The sequence below is a fragment of the Danio rerio genome, chromosome 12 (genome assembly GCF_052040795.2).
Source record: "Danio rerio strain M-AB ecotype USA chromosome 12, GRCz13ab, whole genome shotgun sequence".
NCBI classification, from domain to species: domain Eukaryota; kingdom Metazoa; phylum Chordata; class Actinopteri; order Cypriniformes; family Danionidae; genus Danio; species Danio rerio.
In genome coordinates this window covers 49,502,673-49,524,090 of record NC_141032.1, presented here as the reverse complement: position 1 = coordinate 49,524,090, position 21,418 = coordinate 49,502,673, and the positions used below count along the sequence as shown (strand labels likewise).

General features: G+C 45.4%; 1 long non-coding RNA gene across 2 annotated transcripts; it reads left to right on the top strand.

Annotated features, from left to right (window-relative positions):
- Positions 1-5,115: 5,115 nt before the first annotated feature.
- LOC147841593 (uncharacterized) lies at positions 5,116-13,544 on the top strand. Of its 2 annotated transcripts, XR_015944924.1 has the most exons (5): positions 5,116-5,162; positions 5,196-5,229; positions 7,770-8,125; positions 11,306-11,500; positions 11,673-13,544. It is a non-coding gene; the product is annotated as an uncharacterized LOC147841593 (long non-coding RNA). The 2 variants fall into 2 exon arrangements; XR_015504739.1 differs by lacking the exons at positions 5,116-5,162; positions 5,196-5,229 and having other exon boundaries at positions 8,039-8,200; positions 11,268-11,500.
- Positions 13,545-21,418: the final 7,874 nt, after the last annotated feature.

Sequence of the window (21,418 nt, the reverse complement as noted above, 5' to 3'; positions counted from 1 at the left end):
TGTTTATGCGGTTGCTAGGGTAATGTAAATGGTTGCTAGGGTGTGGCAACGCCTTTGTAATAGGTGAAGACAATAGAGATTTGATCAACCTGCATCAATAGAACCCAAATCCTGTCTTTCTACGATATTCCTGTGCTAAAATATGGCTTGTTTATGTTGTTATATGGTTGTTAGGGGGCCTAAAGTGGTTGCTAGGGAGTGTGTACAAATTTGTTATGTCACTACTTAATACCGACTTGATAGGCGGAGTAAAATGAGCCCACTCCCAAGCTTCTACGACTCTCTAATCTAGATATCAATGTCAGCCATTTTGTGTCCATGTTAAGTCTATGGGGATTTCGGGGGTTACTTTCTTGCCCCTCATGGGGGCAGTGTACCCCCACCCTCTTTGAAAAATCATAGCACACCTCTCCTCAACAGGCCGGTCGATTTGACACCTCACTCATCATTCTAGGACAAAAAATGCGGGGGGAGTTGCGCGCCGAAGTTTTGAAAAAGTGAACAGTAATAGTAACACTAGAATTGTACATTTCCTAAAGGAAATGTGAATGGGGTTTGCGTGGCAAATCGATGGGGTACAAAATGGTACTAAACTGGGCAAAATAGCAGTAAATGTGGAGAAATTGTTAAATTCATGTGTTTATGTGGTTGCTAGGGTAATGTACATGGTTGCCAGGGTGTGGTAACGCTATTTTAATAGCTGAAGACTATAGAGATTTGATCAACCTGCATCAAAAGAACCCAAACCCTGTCTTTCTACGATATTCCTGTGCTAAAATATGGCTTGTTTATGTTGTTATATGGTTGTTAGGGGGCCTAAAGTGGTTGCTAGGGAGTGTCTACAAATTTGTTATGTCACTACTTAATACCGACTTGATAGGCGGAGTAAAATGAGCCCACTCCCAAGCTTCTACGACTCTCTAATCTAGATATCAATGTCAGCCATTTTGTGTCCATGTTAAGTCTATGGGAATTTTGGGGGTTACTTTGTTGCCCCTCATGGGGGCAGTGTACCCCCACCCTCTTTGAAAAATCATAGCACACCTCTCCTCAACAGGCCGGTCGATTTGACACCTCACTCATCATTCTAGGGCAAAAAATGCGGCCGGAGTTGCGCGCCGAAGTTTTGAAAAAGTGAACAGTAATAGTAACACTAGAATTGTACATTTCCTAAAGGAAATGTGAATGGGGTTTGCGTGGCAAATCGATGGGGTACAAAATGGTACCAAACTGGCCAAAATAGCAAGAAATGCGTAAATGCGGAGAAATGTATTTGTTTTGGTAGCTAGGGTGTTCTGAATGGTTGCTAGGGTGTTCTGAGTGGTTGCTAAGGTGTTGCTAGGCGGTTGCTAAGGTGTCCTAAGTGGTTGCTAGGTGGTTGCTAAGGTGTTGCTAGGCGGTTGCTAGGGTGTCCTGAGTGGTTGCTAGGTGGTTGCTAAGGTGTTGCTAGGTGGTTGCTAGGGTGTTCTGAGTGGTTGCTAGGTGGTTGCTAAGGTGTTGCTAGGTGGTTGCTAAGGTGTCCTAAGTGGTTGCTAGGTGGTTGCTAAGGTGTTGCTAGGTGGTTGCTAGGGTATTCTAAGTGGTTGCTAGGCGGTTGCTAGGGTGTCCTGAGTGGTTGCTAGGTGGTTGCTAAGGTGTTGCTAGGTGGTTGCTAGGGTGTCCTGAGTGGTTGCTAGGTGGTTGCTAAGGTGTTGCTAGGTGGTTGCTAGGGTGTTCTGAGTGGTTGCTAGGTGGTTGCTAGGCGGTTGCTAGGGTGTTCTGAGTGGTTGCTAGGTGGTTGCTAAGGTGTTGCTAGGCGGTTGCTAGGGTGTCCTGAGTGGTTGCTAGGTGGTTGCTAAGGTGTTGCTAGGTGGTTGCTAGGGTGTTCTGAGTGGTTGCTAAGGCGTTGCTAGGCGGTTGCTAGGGTGTCCTGAGTGGTCGCTAGGCCCTTACTAAGGTGTTACTAGGCGGTTGCTAGGTGGTTGCTAGGCGGTTGCTAGGGTAATTTGGGTGGTTGCTAGGCAGTTGCTAGGGTACCCTGGGTGGTTACTAGGCAAGCCTCACATACATGCCTGATGAAATATTTATACTTAGTAAGCATTTCTAGCAAGTTACAGTACTTGGCTAGTCAATATTAGCATGTAGCTAGTCACTGCTAGCATGTGTAGCATAGAGGAAGTTCCGTTTGCTAGCATGAGTCAAACGAGCCAATCCCCAAGTCTCTACGATGTTCCGATGCTGAGATATAGCTGTTGATGAATGGTTGCTAGGGTACTCTGTTTTGTTGCTATGGGCGAGGTTACAAAGTGAACTTGAATGTGGTTGGCTGTCTAAGTCAGATGAACCAACCCCCAAGTCAACAGGACACTGCCAAGCAAAGATATGCATGTAGGCCAGTTATAATAGCAGTCTATGGGATCAATTTGGGGGCGTGGCTTGTGAGATTCATTATCATATTGAGATGCTCATTGGTTGTCTGAGTCAGATGAGCCATCCCCCAAGCCAATAGGACACTGCTAAGCAAAGATATGCATCCAGCCCTATTATAATAGAAGTCTAAGGGACCAATTTGGGGGCGTGGCTTGTGAGCTTTATTATCATATAGTGATGCTGATTGGTTGCCTGAGTCAAATGAGCCCACCCCCATGTCTCTATGACACTCCTATGTAATGTTATTGATGTGTGACATATATAATGGAAGTCAATGGGATGTGCAATGGGACGTCCCACCCCATGTTAAGTCAATGGGGCTCTTATTAAGGGTCTTTAAGTGGTTTGGGGGGGCGTGGCTTGTGAGCTCAAATATCATAATGAGATGCTGATTGGTTGCCTGAGTCAAATAAGCCCACCTCCAAGTCAGTATGACACTGCTATGTACTGTGATTGACATATGACATTTATAATGGGAGTCAATGTAATGAATGGGAGTCAATGGGCAATGTAAAGTCAATGGGGACCACTTTGGGACGTCCTAGCACCCCAGGGGTACAACCTATACCCCCTTTCAGGGTATGTTCTCACTTAGGCTGCAACCCCCTACAGATGTTGTGAATCCCATATTTCTACGAAATTCACAATGGACGCAGTGATTGGTTAAAGTTCGGCTCCATGTAAAGTCAATGGAGACTTTGGGACGTCCTAGCTCCCCAGGGGTACAACATTTACTGCCTTTCGGGGTGTGGTTTGAAGCCTCCTATAACCCTCTCGAGATGTTGCGAATCCCATGTCTCTACGAATTTCACTGTTGACGCTACGGCGATTTCCGGGAATAGTATCTACGAGTGTCTAGAAAATGAATGGGAGTCAATGGGCCAATGTAAGTCAATGGGAGCACTTTGGGACGTCCTAGAGCCCCAGGGGTGCAACTTATACCCCTTTGCGAGGTATGTTCTCACTTAGGCTGCAACCCCCTACAGATGCTGTGAATCCCATATTTCTATGAAATTCACACTCGGCGCTGTGATTCGTCAAAATTCGGCTCAATGTTAAGTCTATGGGATTTTTGGGGGGGTTTTTTGGCCCCTGCGGGGCCAAAAAACCCCCCACCCCTTATAAAAGTCATAGCACACCATTCCCGATAAGACCGCACGATTTGACCCCACTTTGAAGGGTCTGGGACGAAAGCTGCGGGACTAGTTACGCGCCGAAAAGTGGTACGGAAGAAGGAAGAAGAAGAAGAATAATAAACCACAATAGTAAGAATGGACTTTGCCTAAGGCAAACCCCATTAACTAGAATTGTACATTTCCTAAAGGAAATGTGAATGGGGTTTGCGTGGCAAATCGATGGGGTACAAAATGGTACTAAACTGGGCAATAGCACTGGAAAGGTAAGAAATGGTTAAATTCATGTGTTTATGTGGTTGCTAGGGTAATGTAAATGGTTGCTAGGGTGTGGCAACGCCTTTGTAATAGGTGAAGACGATAGAGATTTGATCAGCCTGCATCAAAAGAACCCAAACCCTGTCTTTCTACGATATTCCTGTGCTAAAATATAGCTTGTTTATGTTGTTATATGGTTGTTAGGGGGCCTAAAGTGGTTGCTAGGGAGTGTCTACAAATTTGTTATGTCACTACTTAATACCGACTTGATAGGCGGAGTAAAATGAGCCCACTCCCAAGCTTCTACGACTCTCTAATCTAGATATCAATGTCAGCCATTTTGTGTCCATGTTAAGTCCATGGGGATTTTGGGGTTTACTTTCTTGCCCCTCATGGGGGCAGTGTACCCCCACCCTCTTTGAAAAATCATAGCACACCTCTCCTCAACAGGCCGGTCGATTTGACACCTCACTCATCATTGTAGGGCAAAAAATGCGGCCGGAGTTGCGCGCCGAAGTTTTGAAAAAGTGAACAGTAATAGTAACACTAGAATTGTACATTTCCTAAAGGAAATGTGAATGGGGTTTGCGTGGCAAATCGATGGGGTACAAAACGGTAGTAAACTGGGCAATAGAACAACATGCTAATCGAGTTGCTAGCATCGTGCTAACATGATTAGCATGCAGCTAGCATGATGCTAATTGTGTTAACATCACGCTAGCAACATGCTAATCGAGATGCTAGCATGATGCTAACATGATTAGCATGTAGCTAGCATGATGCTAATCGTGTTAGCATCATGCTAGCAACATGCTAATCGACTAGCTAGCATCATGCTAATATGATTAGCATGTAGCTAGCATGATGCTAATCATGTTAGCATAATGCTAACAACATGCTAATCGACTTGCTAGCATCATGCTAATATGATTAGCATGTAGCTAGCATGATGCTAATCGTGTTAGCATCATGCTAACAACATGCTAATCGAGTTGCTAGCATCATGCTAACATGATTAGCATGTAGCTAGCGTGATGCTTATCGTGTTAGCATGATGCTAGCAACATGCTAATCGACTTGCTAGCATCATGCTAATATGATTAGCATGTAGCTAGCATGATGCTAATCGTGTTAACATCATGCTAACAACATGCTAATCGAGTTGCTAGCATCATGCTAACATGATTAGCATGTAGCTAGCGTGATGCTAATCGTGTTAGCATGATGCTATCAACATGCTAATCGAGTTGCTAGCATCATGCTAGCAACAGTGCTATGGTGCCCTGAGTTGTTGCTAGGTGGTTGCTAGGGTATTCTAAGTGGTTGCTAAGGCGTTGCTAGGCGGTTGCTAGGGTGTCCTGAGTGGTCGCTAGGCCCTTACAAAGGCGTTACTAGGCGGTTGCTAGGTGGTTGCTAGGCGGTTGCTAGGGTAATTTGGGTGGTTGCTAGGCAGTTGCTAGGGTACCCTGGGTGGTTACTAGGCAAGCCTCACATACTTGCCTGATGAAATATTTATACTTAGTAAGCATTTCTAGCAAGTTACAGTACATGGCTAGTCAATATTAGCATGTAGCTAGTCACTGCTAGCATGTGTAGCATATAGGAAGTTCCGTTTGCTAGCATGAGTCAAACGAGCCAATCCCCAAGTCTCTACGATGTTCCGAGGCTGAGATATAGCTGTTGATGAACGGTTGCTAGGGTACTCCGTTTTGTTGCTATGGGCGAGGTTGCAGAGTGAACTTGAATGTGGTTGGCTGTCCAAGTCAAATGAGCCAACCCCCAAGTCAAAAGGACACTGCTAAGCAAAGATATGCATGTAGTCCAGTTATAATGGCAGTCTATGGGACCAGTTTGGGGGCGTGGCTTGTGAGCTTCATTATCATATTGAAAAGCTCATTGGTTGTCTGAGTCCAATGAGCCAACCCCTAAGTCTTTAGGACACTGTTATGCAAAGATATGCATGTAGACCAGTTAAAATGGCAGTAAATGGAACAGTTATTAAGGGTATTTAAATTGATTTGTGGGCGTGGCTTAATAGCTTCATTATCATATTGAAAAGCTGATTGGTTGTCTGAGTCAGATGAGCCTTCCCCTAAGTCTGTATGACACTGCTATGCAAAGATATGCATCTAGCCTTATTATAATAGAAGTCTATGGGACCCATTTGGGGGCGTGGCTTGTGAGCTTCATAATCATATAGTGATGCTGATTGGTTGCCTGAGTCAAATGAGCCCACCCCCATTTCTCTATGACACTCCTATGTAATGTTATTGATGTGTGACATTTATAATGGAAGTCAATGGGATGTGCAATGGGACGACCCACCCCATGTTAAGTCAATGGGGCAGTTATTAAGGGTCTTTATAAATGGTTTGGGGGGCGTGGCTTGTGAGCTTCAAAATCATATAGAGATGCTGATTGGTTGCCTAAGTCAAATAAGCCAACCCCTAAGTCTATGACACTGCTATGTACTGTGATTGACATGTGAGTCAAGAAATGAATGGGAGTCAATGGGCCATGTAAAGTCAATGGGGACCCCTTTGGGACGTCCTAGCACCCCAGGGGTACAACTTATACCCCTTTTTGGGGTATGTTCTCATACAGGCTGCAACCCCCTACAGATGTTGCGAATCCCATATTTCTACGAATTTCACACTTGGCGCTATAACGCTTTAAAGGTCGTCCCATTTCGCGGGGGCGTTAGTGCTGTTCTAGAAAAATGAATGGGAGTCAATGGGGCCCATGTAAGTCAATGGGAAAACTTTGGGACGTCCTAGAGCCCCAGGGGTACAACTTATACCCCCTTGCGGGGTATGTTCTTACTTAGGCTGCAACCCTCTACAGATGCTGTGAATCCCATATTTCTATGAATTTCACACTTGGCGCTATAATGTGTCAAAGTTGGGCGTAATGTTGAGTCAATGCGTTTTGGGGGGTGGTTTTGGGGCCCCTGCGGGGCCCCAAAACCACCCACCCCTTACAAAAGTCATAGCACACCATTCCCGATAAAGCCGCACGATTTGAGCCCACTTTCAAGGGTCTGGGACGAAAGCTGCGGGACTAGTTACGCGCCGAAAAAGTGTACGGAAGAAGAAGGAAGAAGAAGAATAATAAACCACAATAGTAAGAATGGACTTTGCCTATGGCAAACCCCATTAACTAGAATTGTACATTTCCTAAAGGAAATGTGAATGGGGTTTGCGTGGCAAATCGATGGGGTACAAAATGGTACTAAACTGGGCAAAATAGCACTGGAAAGGTAAGAAATGGTCAAATTCATGTGTTTATGTGGTTGCTAGGGTAATGTAAATGGTTGCTAGGGTGTGGCAACGCCTTTGTAATAGGTGAAGACAATAGAGGTTTGATCAACCTGCATCAAAAGAACCCAAACCCTGTCTTTCTATGATATTCCTGTGCTAAAATAGGCTTGATTATGTTGTTATATGGTTGTTAGGGGGCCTAAAGTGGTTGCTAGGGGGCATTTACAAATATGTTATGTCGCTACTTAATACCGACTTGATAGGACGAGTAAAATAAGCCTACTCCCAAGCTTCTACGACTCTCTAATCTAGAGATCAACGTCAGCCATTTTGTGTCCATGTTAAGTCTATGGGGATTTTGGGGGTTACTTTCTTGCCCCTCATGGGGGCAGTGTACTCTCACCCTCTTTGAAAAATCATAGCACACCTCTCCTCAACAGGCCGGTCGATTTGACACCTCACTCATAATTCTAGGGCAAAAAATGCGGCCGGAGTTGCGCGCCGAAGTTTTGAAAAAGTGAACAGTAATAGTAACACTAGAATTGTACATTTCCTAAAGGAAATGTGAATGGGGTTTGCGTGGCAAATCGATGGGGTACAAAATGGTACTAAACTGGGCAATAGCACTGGAAAGGTAAGAAATGGTGGTTACTAAGATGTTGCTAGGCGGTTGCTAGGGTGTCCTGAGTGGTTGCTAGGTGGTTGCTAGGGTGTTCTGAGTGGTTGCTAAGTGGTTGCTAAGGTGTTGCTAGGCGGTTGCTAGGGTGTCCTAAGTGGTTGCTAGGTGGTTGCTAAGGTGTTGCTAGGTGGTTGCTAGGGTATTCTAAGTGGTTGCTAAGGCGTTGCTAGGCGGTTGCTAGGGTGTCCTAAGTGGTTGCTAGGTGGTTGCTAAGGTGTTGCTAGGCGGTTGCTAGGGTGTCCTAAGTGGTTGCTAGGTGGTTGCTAAGGTGTTGGTAGGTGGTTGCTAGGGTATTCTGAGTGGTTGCTAAGTCGTTGCTAGGCGGTTGCTAGGGTGTCCTGAGTGGTCGCTAGGCCCTTACTAAGGCGTTACTAGGCGGTTGCTAGGTGGTTGCTAGGCGGTTGCTAGGGTAATTTGGGTGGTTGCTAGGCAGTTGCTAGGGTACCCTGGGTGGTTACTAGGCAAGCCTCACATACATGCCTGATGAAATAATTATACTTAGTAAGCATTTCTAGCAAGTTACAGTACTTGGCTAGTCAATATTAGCATGTAGCTAGTAACTGCTAGCATGTGTAGCATATAGGAAGTTCCGTTTGCTAGCATGAGTGTAACGAGCCAATCCCCAAGTCTCTACGATGTTCCGATGCTGAGATATAGCTGTTGATAAATGGTTGCTAGGGTACTCTGTTTTGTTGCTATGGGCAAGGTTACAGAGCGAACTTAAAAAGTGGTTGGCTGCCTAAGTCAAATGAGCCAACCCCCAAGTCAATAGGACACTGCCAAGCAAAGATATACATGTAGGCCAGTTATAATGGCAGTCTATGGGATCAATTTGGGGGCGTGGCTTGTGAGATTCATTATCATATTGAGATGCTCATTGGTTGTCTGAGTCAGATGAGCCATCCCCCAAGCCAATAGGACACTGCTAAGCAAAGATATGCATGTAGGCCAGTTATAATGGCAGTCTATGGGACCAGTTTGGGGGCGTGGCTTGTGAGCTTCATTATCATATGGTGATGCTGATTGGTTGCCTGAGTCAAATGAGCCCACCCCCATGTCTCTATGACACTCCTATGTAATGTTATAGATGTGTGACCTTAATAATGGAAGTCAATGGGATCTGCAATGGGACATCCCACCCCATGTTAAGTCAATGGGGCAGTTAGAGGGGTCTTTAAATGGTCTGGGGGGGCGTGGCTTGTGAGCTTCAAAATCATAATGAGATGCTGATTGGTTGCCTGAGTCAAATAAGCCCACCCCCAAGTCAGTATGACACTGCTATGTACTGTGATTGACATATGACATTTATAATGGGAGTCAATGTAATGAATGGAAGTCAATGGCCAATGTAAAGTCAATGGGGACCACTTTGGGACGTCCTAGCACCCCAGGGGAACAGCCTATACCCCCTTTCGGGGTATGTTCTCACTTAGGCTGCAACCCACTACAGATGTTGTGAATCCCATATTTCTATGAAATTCACAATGGACGCAGTGATTGGTTAAAGTTCGGCTCCATGTAAAGTCAATGGAGACTTTGGGACGTCCTAGCTCCCCAGGGGTACAACATTTACCGCCTTTCGGGGTGTTGTTTGAAGCCTCCTATAACCCTTTCGAGATGTCGCGAATCCCATGTCTCTACGATATTCACTGTTGGCGCTACGGCGATTTCCGGGAATAGTATCTACGAGTGTCTAGAAAATGAATGGGAGTCAATGGGCCAATGTAAGTCAATGGGGACCACTTTGGGACGTCCTAGAGCCCCAGGGGTGCAACTTATACCCCCTTGCGAGGTATGTTCTCACTTAGGCTGCAACCCCCTACAGATGCTGTGAATCCCATATTTCTATGAAATTCACACTAGGCGCTGTGATTCGTCAAAGTTCGGCTCAATGTTAAGTCTATGGGATTTTGGGGGGGGTTTTTTGGCCCCTGCGGGGCCAAAAAACCCCCCACCCCTTATAAAAGTCATAGCACACCATTCCCGATAAGACCGCACGATTTGAGCCCACTTTCAAGGGTCTGGGACGAAAGCTGCGGGACTAGTTACGCGCCGAAAAACAGGACGGAAGAAGGAAGAAGAAGAAGAAGGAAGAAGAAGAATAATAAACCACAATAGTAAGAATGGACTTTGCCTATGGCAAACCCCATTAACTAGAATTGTACATTTCCTAAAGGAAATGTGAATGGGGTTTGCGTGGCAAATCGATGGGGTACAAAATGGTACTAAACTGGGCAATAGCACTGGAAAGGTAAGAAATGGTCAAATTCATGTGTTTATGTGGTTGCTAGGGTAATGTAAATGGTTGCTAGGGTGTGGCAACGCCTTTGTAATAGGTGAAGACAATAGAGATTTGATCAACCTGCATCAAAAGAGGCCAAACCCTGTCTTTCTACGATATTCCTGTGCTAAAATATGGCTTGTTTATGTTGTTATATGGTTGTTAGGGGGCCTAAAGTGGTTGCTAGGGGGCATTTACAAATATGTTATGTCGCTACTTAATACCGACTTGATAGGACGAGTAAAATGAGCCTACTCCCAAGCTTCTACGACTCTCTAATCTAGATATCAATGTCAGCCATTTTGTGTCCATGTTAAGTCTATGGGGATTTTGGGGGTTACTTTCTTGCCCCTCATGGGGGCAGTGTACCCCCACCCTCTTTGAAAAATCATAGCACACCTCTCCTCAACAGGCCGGTCGATTTGACACCTCACTCATCATTCTAGGGCAAAAAATGCGGCCGGAGTTGCGCGCCGAAGTTTTGAAAAAGTGAACAGTAATAGTAACACTAGAATTGTACATTTCCTAAAGGAAATGTGAATGGGGTTTGCGTGGCAAATCGATGGGGTACAAAATGGTACTAAACTGGGCAATAGCACTGGAAAGGTAAGAAATGGTCAAATTCATGTGTTTATGTGGTTGCTAGGGTAATGTAAATGGTTGCTAGGGTGTGGCAACGCCTTTGTAATAGGTGAAGACAATAGAGATTTGATCAACCTGCATCAAAAGAACCCAAACCCTGTCTTTCTACGATATTCCTGTGCTAAAATATGGCTTGTTTATGTTGTTATATGGTTGTTAGGGGGCCTAAAGTGGTTGCTAGGGAGTGTCTACAAATTTGTTATGTCACTACTTAATACCGACTTGATAGGCGGAGTAAAACGAGCCCACTCCCAAGCTTCTACGACTCTCTAATCTAGATATCAATGTCAGCCATTTTGTGTCCATGTTAAGTCTATGGGGATTTTGGGGGTTACTTTCTTGCCCCTCATGGGGGCAGTGTACCCCCACCGTCTTTGAAAAATCATAGCACACCTCTCCTCAACAGGCCGGTCGATTTGACACCTCACTCATCAGTCTAGGGCAAAAAATGCGGGCGGAGTTGCGCGCCGAAGTTTTGAAAAAGTGAACAGTAATAGTAACACTAGAATTGTACATTTCCTAAAGGAAATGTGAATGGGGTTTGCGTGGCAAATCGATGGGGTACAAAATGGTACTAAACTGGCCAATAGCACTGGAAAGGTAAGAAATGGTGGTTGCTAGGATGTTGCTAGGCGGTTGCTAGGGTATCCTGAGTGGTTGCTAGGTGGCTGCTAGGGTGTCCTGAGTGGTTGCTAGGTGGTTGCTAAGGTGTTGCTAGGTGGTTGCTAGGGTGTTCTAAGTGGTTGCTAGGTGGTTGCTAAGGTGTTGCTAGGCGGTTGCTAGGGTGTTCTAAGTGGTTGCTAGATGGTTGCTAAGGTGTTGCTAGGCGGTTGCTAAGGTGTCCTGAGTGGTTGCTAGGTGGTTGCTAAGGTGTTGCTAGGCGGTTGCTAGGGTGTCCTGAGTGGTTGCTAGGTGGTTGCTAAGGCGTTGCTAGGCGGTTGCTAGGGTGTTCTGAGTGGTTGCTAGGTGGTTGCTAAGGTGTTGCTAGGCGGTTGCTAGGGTGTTCTGAGTGGTTGCTAAGGTGTTGCTAGGCGGTTGCTAAGGTGTCCTAAGTGGTTGCTAGGCGGTTGCTAAGGAGTTGCTAGGTGGTTGCTAGGGTATTCTAAGTGGTTGCTAAGGCATTGCTAGGCAGTTGCTAGGGTGTCCTGAGTGGTCGCTAGGCCCTTACTAAGGCGTTACTAGGCGGTTGCTAGGTGGTTGCTAGGCGGTTGCTAGGGTAATTTGGGTGGTTGCTAAGCAGTTGCTAGGGTACCCTGGGTGGTTACTAGGCAAGCCTCACATACATGCCTGATGAAATATTTATACTTAGTGAGCATTTCTAGCAAGTTTCAGTACTTGGCTAGTCAATATTAGCATGTAGCTAGTCACCGCTAGCATGTGTAGCATATAGGAAGTTCCGTTTGCTAGCATGAGTCAAACGAGCCAATCCCCAAGTGTCTACGATGTTCCGATGCTGAGATATAGCTGTTGATGAACGGTTGCTAGGGTACTCTCTTTTGTTGCTATGGGCGAGGTTACAAAGTGAACTTGAATGTGGTTGGCTGTCTAAGTCAGATGAACCAACCCCCAAGTCAACAGGACACTGCTAAGCAAAGATATGCATGTAGGGCAGTTATAATGGCAGTCTATGGGACCAGTTTGGGGGCGTGGCTTGTGAGCTTCATTATCATATTGAGATGCTCATTGGTTGTCTGAGTCAGATGAGCCATCCCCCAAGCCAATAGGACACTGCTAAGCAAAGATATGCATCCAGCCCTATTATAATAGAAGTCTATGGGACCAATTTGGGGGCGTGGCTTGTGAGCTTTATTATCATATAGTGATGCTGATTGGTTGCCTGAGTCAAATGAGCCCACCCCCATGTCTCTATGACACTCCTATGTAATGTTATTGATGTGTGACATTTATAATGGAAGTCAATGGGATGTGCAATGGGACGTCCCACCCCATGTTAAGTCAATGGGGCTCTTATTAAGGGTCTTTAAGTGGTTTGGGGGGGCGTGGCTTGTGAGCTCAAATATCATAATGAGATGCTGATTGGTTGCTTGAGTCAAATAAGCCCACCTCCAAGTCAGTATGACACTACTATGTACTGTGATTGACATATGACATTTATAATGGGAGTCAATGTAATGAATGGGAGTCAATGGGCAATGTAAAGTCAATGGGAACCCTTTTGGGACGTCCTAGCACCCCAGGGGTACAACCTATACCCCCTTTCAGGGTATGTTCTCACTTAGGCTGCAACCCCCTACAGATGTTGTGAATCCCATATTTCTGTGAAATTCACACTCGGCGCTGTGATTCGTCAAAGTTCGGCTCCATGTAAAGTCAATGGAGACTTTGGGACGTCCTAGCTCCCCAGGGGTACAACATTTACCGCCTTTTGGGGTGTGGTTTGAAGCCTCCTATAACCCTCTCGAGATGTCGCGAATCCCATGTCTCTACGATATTCACTGTTGGCGCTACGGCGATTTCCGGGAATAGTATCTACGAGTGTCTAGAAAATGAATGGGAGTCAATGGGCCAATGTAAGTCAATGGGGACCACTTTGGGACGTCCAAGAGCCCCAGGGGTGCAACTTATACCCCCTTGCGAGGTATGTTCTCACTTAGGCTGCAACCCCCTACAGATGCTGTGAATCCCATATTTCTATGAAATTCACACTAGGCGCTGTGATTCGTCAAAGTTCGGCTCAATGTTAAGTCTATGGGATTTTGGGGGGGGTTTTTTGGCCCCTGCGGGGCCAAAAAACCCCCCACCCCTTATAAAAGTCATAGCACACCATTCCCGATAAGACCGCACGATTTGAGCCCACTTTCAAGGGTCTGGGACGAAAGCTGCGGGACTAGTTACGCGCCGAAAAACAGGACGGAAGAAGGAAGAAGAAGAAGAAGGAAGAAGAAGAATAATAAACCACAATAGTAAGAATGGACTTTGCCTATGGCAAACCCCATTAACTAGAATTGTACATTTCCTAAAGGAAATGTGAATGGGGTTTGCGTGGCAAATCGATGGGGTACAAAATGGTACTAAACTAGGCAAAATAGCAGGAAATGTGGAGAAATGGTTAAATTCAAGTGTTTATGTGGTTGCTAGGGTATTGTACATGGTTGCTAGGCTCTGGCAACGCTGTTTTAGTGGGTGAACTCAATAGAGATTTGATCAGCCTGCATCAAAAGAACCCAAACCCTTTCTTTCTATGATATTCCTGTGCTGAAATATGGCTTGTTTATGTTGTTATATGGTTGTTAGGGGGCCTAAAGTGGTTGCTAGGGAGTGTCTACAAATTTGTTATGTCACTACTTAATACCGACTTGATAGGCCGAGTAAAATGAGCCCACTCCCAAGCTTCTACGACTCTCTAATCTAGATATCAATGTCAGCCATTTTGTGTCCATGTTAAGTCTATGGGGATTTTGGGGGTTACTTTCTTGCCCCTCATGGGGGCAGTGTACCCCCACCCTCTTTGAAAAATCATAGCACACCTCTCCTCAACAGACCAGTCAATTTGACACCTCACTCATCATTGTAGGGCAAAAAATGCGGGCTGAGTTGCGCGCCGAAGGATTGAAAAAGTGAACAGTAATAGTAACACTAGAATTGTACATTTCCTAAAGGAAATGTGAATGGGGTTTGCGTGGCAAATCGATGGGGTACAAAATGGTACTAAACTGGGCAAAATAGCAGTAAATGCGGAGAAATGGTTAAATTCATGTGTTTATGTGGTTGCTAGGGTAATGTAAATGGTTGCTAGGGTGTGGCAACGCCTTTGTAGTAGGTGAAGACAATAGAGATTTGATCAACATGCATCAAAAGAACCCAAACCCTGTCTTTCTACGATATTCCTGTGCTAAAATATGGCTTGTTTATGTTGTTATATGGTTGTTAGGGGCGTACAAGTGGTTGCTAGGGAGTGTCTACAAATTTGTGATGTCACTACTTAATACTGACTTGATCGGCGGAGTAAAATGAGCCCACTCTGAAGCTTCTATGACTCTCTAATCTAGATATCAATGTCAGCCATTTTGTGTCCATGTTAAGTCTATGGGGATTGTGGGGGTTACTTTCTTGCCCCATTATGGGGGCAATGTACCCCCACCCTCTTTGAAAAATCATAGCACACCTCTCCTCAACAGGCCGGTCGATTTGACACCTCACTCATCATTCTAGGGCAAAAAATGCGGGTGGAGTTGCGCGCCGAAGGATTGAAAAAGTGAACAGTAATAGTAACACTAGAATTGTACATTTCCTAAAGGAAATGTGAATGGGGTTTGCGTGGCAAATCGATGGGGTACAAAATGGTACTAAACTGGGCAAAATAGCAATAAATGCAGAGAAATGATTCAATACATGTGTTTATGTGGTTGCTAGGGTAATGTAAATGGTTGCTAGGGTGTGGCAACGCCTTTGTAATAGGTGAAGACGATAGAGATTTGATCAAACTGCATCAATAGAACCCAAATCCTGTCTTTCTACGATATTCCTGTGCTAAAATATGGCTTGTTTATGTTGTTATATGGTTGTTAGGGGGCCTAAAGTGGTTGCTAGGGAGTGTCTACAACCTTGTTATGTCACTACCTAATACCGACTCGATAGGCGGAGTAAAATGAGCCCACTCCCAAGCTTCTACGACTCTCTAATCTACATATCAATGTCAGCCATTTTGTGTCCATGTTAAGTCTATGGGGATTTGGGGGGTTACTTTGTTGCCCCTCATGGGGGCAGTGTACCCCCACCCTCTTTGAAAAATCATAGCACACCTCTCCTCAACAGGCCGGCCAATTTGACACCTCACTCATCAGTCTAGGGCAAAAAATGCGGCCGGAGTTGCGCGCCGAAGGATTGAAAAAGTGAACAGTAATAGTAACACTAGAATTGTACATTTCCTAAAGGAAATGTGAATGGGGTTTGCGTGGCAAATCGATGGGGTACAAAATGGTACTAAACTGGGCAATAGCACTGGAAAGGTAAGAAATGGTTAAATTCATGTGTTTATGTGGTTGCTAGGGTAATGTAAATGGTTGCTAGGGTGTGGCAACGCCTTTGTAATAGGTGAAGACGATAGAGATTTGATCAGCCTGCATCAAAAGAACCCAAACCCTGTCTTTCTACGATATTCCTGTGCTAAAATATAGCTTGTTTATGTTGTTATATGGTTGTTAGGGGGCCTAAAGTGGTTGCTAGGGAGTGTCTACAAATTTGTTATGTCACTACTTAATACCGACTTGATAGGCGGAGTAAAATGAGCCCACTCCCAAGCTTCTACGACTCTCTAATCTAGATATCAATGTCAGCCATTTTGTGTCCATGTTAAGTCCATGGGGATTTTGGGGTTTACTTTCTTGCCCCTCATGGGGGCAGTGTACCCCCACCCTCTTTGAAAAATCATAGCACACCTCTCCTCAACAGGCCGGTCGATTTGACACCTCACTCATCATTGTAGGGCAAAAAATGCGGCCGGAGTTGCGCGCCGAAGTTTTGAAAAAGTGAACAGTAATAGTAACACTAGAATTGTACATTTCCTAAAGGAAATGTGAATGGGGTTTGCGTGGCAAATCGATGGGGTAAAATGTATTTGTTTTGGCTGCTAGGTTGTTCTGAATGGTTGCTAGGGTGTTCTGAGTGGTTGCTAGGTGGTTGCTAAGGTGTTGCTAGGCGGTTGCTAGGGTGTCCTGAGTGGTTGCTAGGTGGTTGCTAAGGTGTTGCTAGGTGGTTGCTAAGGTGTCCTAAGTGGTTGCTAGGTGGTTGCTAGGCGGTTGCTAGGGTGTCCTGAGTGGTTGCTAGGTGGTTGCTAGGGTGTTGCTAGGCGGTTGCTAAGGTGTTGCTAGGTGGTTGCTAGGGTATTCTAAGTGGTTGCTAAGGCGTTGCTAGGCGGTTGCTAGGGTGTTCTGAGTGGTTGCTAAGGCGTTGCTAGGCTGTTGCTAAGGTGTCCTAAGTGGTTGCTAAGTGGTTGCTAAGGTGTTGCTAGGTGGTTGCTAGGGTATTCTAAGTGGTTGCTAAGGCGTTGCTAGGCGGTTGCTAGGGTGTCCTGAGTGGTTGCTAGGTGGTTGCTAAGGTGTTGCTAGGCGGTTGCTAAGGTGTCCTAAGTGGTTGCTAGGTGGTTGCTAAGGTGTTGCTAGGTGGTTGCTAGGGTATTCTAAGTGGTTGCTAAGGCGTTGCTAGGCGGTTGCTAGGGTGTCCTGAGTGGTCGCTAGGCCTTTACTAAGGCGTTACTAGGCGGTTGCTAGGTGGTTGCTAGGCGGTTGCTAGGGTAATTTGGTGGTAGCTAGGCAGTTGCTAGGGTACCCTGGGTGGTTACTAGGCAAGCCTCACATACATGCCAGATGAAATATTTATACTTAGTAAGCATTTGTAGCAAGTTACAGTACTTGGCTAGTCAATATTAGCATGTAGCTAGTCACTGCTAGCATGTGTAGCATATAGGAAGTTCCGTTTGCTAGCATGAGTCAAACGAGCCAATCCCCAAGTCTCTACGATGTTCCGATGCTGAGATATAGCTGTTGATGAACGGTTGCTAGGGTACTCTGTTTTGTTGCTATGGGCGAGGTTACAGAGTGAACTTGAATGTGGTTGGCTGTCCAAGTCAAATGAGCCAACCCCCAAGTCAATAGGACACTGCTAAGCAAAGATATGCATGTAGAGCAGTTATAATGGCAGTCTATGGGACCAGTTTGGGGGCGTGGCTTGTGAGATTCATTATCATATTGAGATGCCCATTGGTTGTCTGAGTCAGATGAGCCATCCCCCAAGTCAATAGGACACTGCTAAGCAAAGATATGCATGTAGGCCAGTTATAATGGCAGTCTATGGGACCAGTTTGGGGGCGTGGCTTGTGAGCTTCATTATCATACTGAGATGCTGATTGGTTGTCTGAGTCAAATGAGCCCACCCCCGTGTCTCTATGACACTCCTATGTAATGTTATAGATGTCTGACCTTTATAATGGAAGTCAATGGGATCTGCAATGGGACATCCCACCCCATGTTAAGTCAATGGGGCACTTATTAGGGGTCTTTAAGTGGTTTGGGGGGCGTGTCTTGTGAGCTTCAAAATCATAATGAGATGCTGATTGGTTGCCTGAGTCAAATAAGCCCACCCCCAAGTCAGTATGACACTGCCATGTACTGTGATTGACATATGACATTTATAATGGGAGTCAATGTAATGAATGGGAGTCAATGGGCAATGTAAAGTCAATGGGGACCACTTTGGGACGTCCTAGAGCCCCAGGGGTGCGACCTATACCCCCTTTCGGGGTATGTTCTCACTTAGGCTGCAACCCCCTACAGATGTTGTGAATCCCATATTTCTATGAAATTCACAATGGACGCAGTGATTGGTTAAAGTTCGGCTCCATGTAAAGTCAATGGAGACTTTGGGACGTCCTAGCTCCCCAGGGGTACAACATTTACCGCCTTTCGGGGTGTGGTTTGAAGCCTCCTATAACCCTCTCGAGATGTCGCGAATCCCATGTCTCTACGATATTCACTGTTGGCGCTACGGCGATTTCCGGGAATAGTATCTACGAGTGTCTAGAAAATGAATGGGAGTCAATGGGCCAATGTAAGTCAATGGGAGCACTTTGGGACGTCCTAGAGCCCCAGGGGTGCAACTTATAACCTCTTGCGGGGTATGTTCTCACTTAGGCTGCAACCCCCTACAGATGCTGTGAATCCCATATTTCTATGAATTTCACACTTGGCGCTATAATCTGTCAAAGTTGGGCGTAATGTTGAGTCAATGCGTTTTGGGGGGTGGTTTTGGGGCCCCTGCGGGGCCCCAAAACCACCCACCCCTTATAAAAGTCATAGCACACCATTCCCGATAAAGCCGCACGATTTGAGCCCACTTTCAAGGGTCTGGGACGAAAGCTGCGGGACTAGTTACGCGCCGAAAAAGTGTACGGAAGAAGAAGAAGAAGAAGACAGAATAATAAACCACAATAGTAAGAATGGACTTTGCCTAAGGCAAACCCCATTAACTAGAATTGTACATTTCCTAAAGGAAATGTGAATGGGGTTTGCGTGGCAAATCGATGGGGTACAAAACGGTAGTAAACTGGGCAATAGAACAACATGCTAATCGAGTTGCTAGCATCGTGCTAACATGATTAGCATGCAGCTAGCATGATGCTAATTGTGTTAACATCACGCTAGCAACATGCTAATCGAGATGCTAGCATGATGCTAACATGATTAGCATGTAGCTAGCATGATGCTAATCGTGTTAGCATCATGCTAGCAACATGCTAATCGACTAGCTAGCATCATGCTAATATGATTAGCATGTAGCTAGCATGATGCTAATCATGTTAGCATAATGCTAACAACATGCTAATCGACTTGCTAGCATCATGCTAATATGATTAGCATGTAGCTAGCATGATGCTAATCGTGTTAGCATCATGCTAACAACATGCTAATCGAGTTGCTAGCATCATGCTAACATGATTAGCATGTAGCTAGCGTGATGCTTATCGTGTTAGCATGATGCTAGCAACATGCTAATCGACTTGCTAGCATCATGCTAATATGATTAGCATGTAGCTAGCATGATGCTAATCGTGTTAACATCATGCTAACAACATGCTAATCGAGTTGCTAGCATCATGCTAACATGATTAGCATGTAGCTAGCGTGATGCTAATCGTGTTAGCATGATGCTATCAACATGCTAATCGAGTTGCTAGCATCATGCTAGCAACAGTGCTATGGTGCCCTGAGTTGTTGCTAGGTGGTTGCTAGGGTATTCTAAGTGGTTGCTAAGGCGTTGCTAGGCGGTTGCTAGGGTGTCCTGAGTGGTCGCTAGGCCCTTACAAAGGCGTTACTAGGCGGTTGCTAGGTGGTTGCTAGGCGGTTGCTAGGGTAATTTGGGTGGTTGCTAGGCAGTTGCTAGGGTACCCTGGGTGGTTACTAGGCAAGCCTCACATACTTGCCTGATGAAATATTTATACTTAGTAAGCATTTCTAGCAAGTTACAGTACATGGCTAGTCAATATTAGCATGTAGCTAGTCACTGCTAGCATGTGTAGCATATAGGAAGTTCCGTTTGCTAGCATGAGTCAAACGAGCCAATCCCCAAGTCTCTACGATGTTCCGAGGCTGAGATATAGCTGTTGATGAACGGTTGCTAGGGTACTCCGTTTTGTTGCTATGGGCGAGGTTGCAGAGTGAACTTGAATGTGGTTGGCTGTCCAAGTCAAATGAGCCAACCCCCAAGTCAAAAGGACACTGCTAAGCAAAGATATGCATGTAGTCCAGTTATAATGGCAGTCTATGGGACCAGTTTGGGGGCGTGGCTTGTGAGCTTCATTATCATATTGAAAAGCTCATTGGTTGTCTGAGTCCAATGAGCCAACCCCTAAGTCTTTAGGACACTGTTATGCAAAGATATGCATGTAGACCAGTTAAAATGGCAGTAAATGGAACAGTTATTAAGGGTATTTAAATTGATTTGTGGGCGTGGCTTAATAGCTTCATTATCATATTGAAAAGCTGATTGGTTGTCTGAGTCAGATGAGCCTTCCCCTAAGTCTGTATGACACTGCTATGCAAAGATATGCATCTAGCCTTATTATAATAGAAGTCTATGGGACCCATTTGGGGGCGTGGCTTGTGAGCTTCATAATCATATAGTGATGCTGATTGGTTGCCTGAGTCAAATGAGCCCACCCCCATTTCTCTATGACACTCCTATGTAATGTTATTGATGTGTGACATTTATAATGGAAGTCAATGGGATGTGCAATGGGACGACCCACCCCATGTTAAGTCAATGGGGCAGTTATTAAGGGTCTTTATAAATGGTTTGGGGGGCGTGGCTTGTGAGCTTCAAAATCATATAGAGATGCTGATTGGTTGCCTAAGTCAAATAAGCCAACCCCTAAGTCTATGACACTGCTATGTACTGTGATTGACATGTGAGTCAAGAAATGAATGGGAGTCAATGGGCCATGTAAAGTCAATGGGGACCCCTTTGGGACGTCCTAGCACCCCAGGGGTACAACTTATACCCCTTTTTGGGGTATGTTCTCATACAGGCTGCAACCCCCTACAGATGTTGCGAATCCCATATTTCTACGAATTTCACACTTGGCGCTATAACGCTTTAAAGGTCGTCCCATTTCGCGGGGGCGTTAGTGCTGTTCTAGAAAAATGAATGGGAGTCAATGGGGCCCATGTAAGTCAATGGGAAAACTTTGGGACGTCCTAGAGCCCCAGGGGTACAACTTATACCCCCTTGCGGGGTATGTTCTTACTTAGGCTGCAACCCTCTACAGATGCTGTGAATCCCATATTTCTATGAATTTCACACTTGGCGCTATAATGTGTCAAAGTTGGGCGTAATGTTGAGTCAATGCGTTTTGGGGGGTGGTTTTGGGGCCCCTGCGGGGCCCCAAAACCACCCACCCCTTACAAAAGTCATAGCACACCATTCCCGATAAAGCCGCACGATTTGAGCCCACTTTCAAGGGTCTGGGACGAAAGCTGCGGGACTAGTTACGCGCCGAAAAAGTGTACGGAAGAAGAAGAAGAAGACAGAATAATAAACCACAATAGTAAGAATGGACTTTGCCTAAGGCAAACCCCATTAACTAGAATTGTACATTTCCTAAAGGAAATGTGAATGGGGTTTGCGTGGCAAATCGATGGGGTACAAAATGGTACTAAACTGGGCAAAATAGCACTGGAAAGGTAAGAAATGGTCAAATTCATGTGTTTATGTGGTTGCTAGGGTAATGTAAATGGTTGCT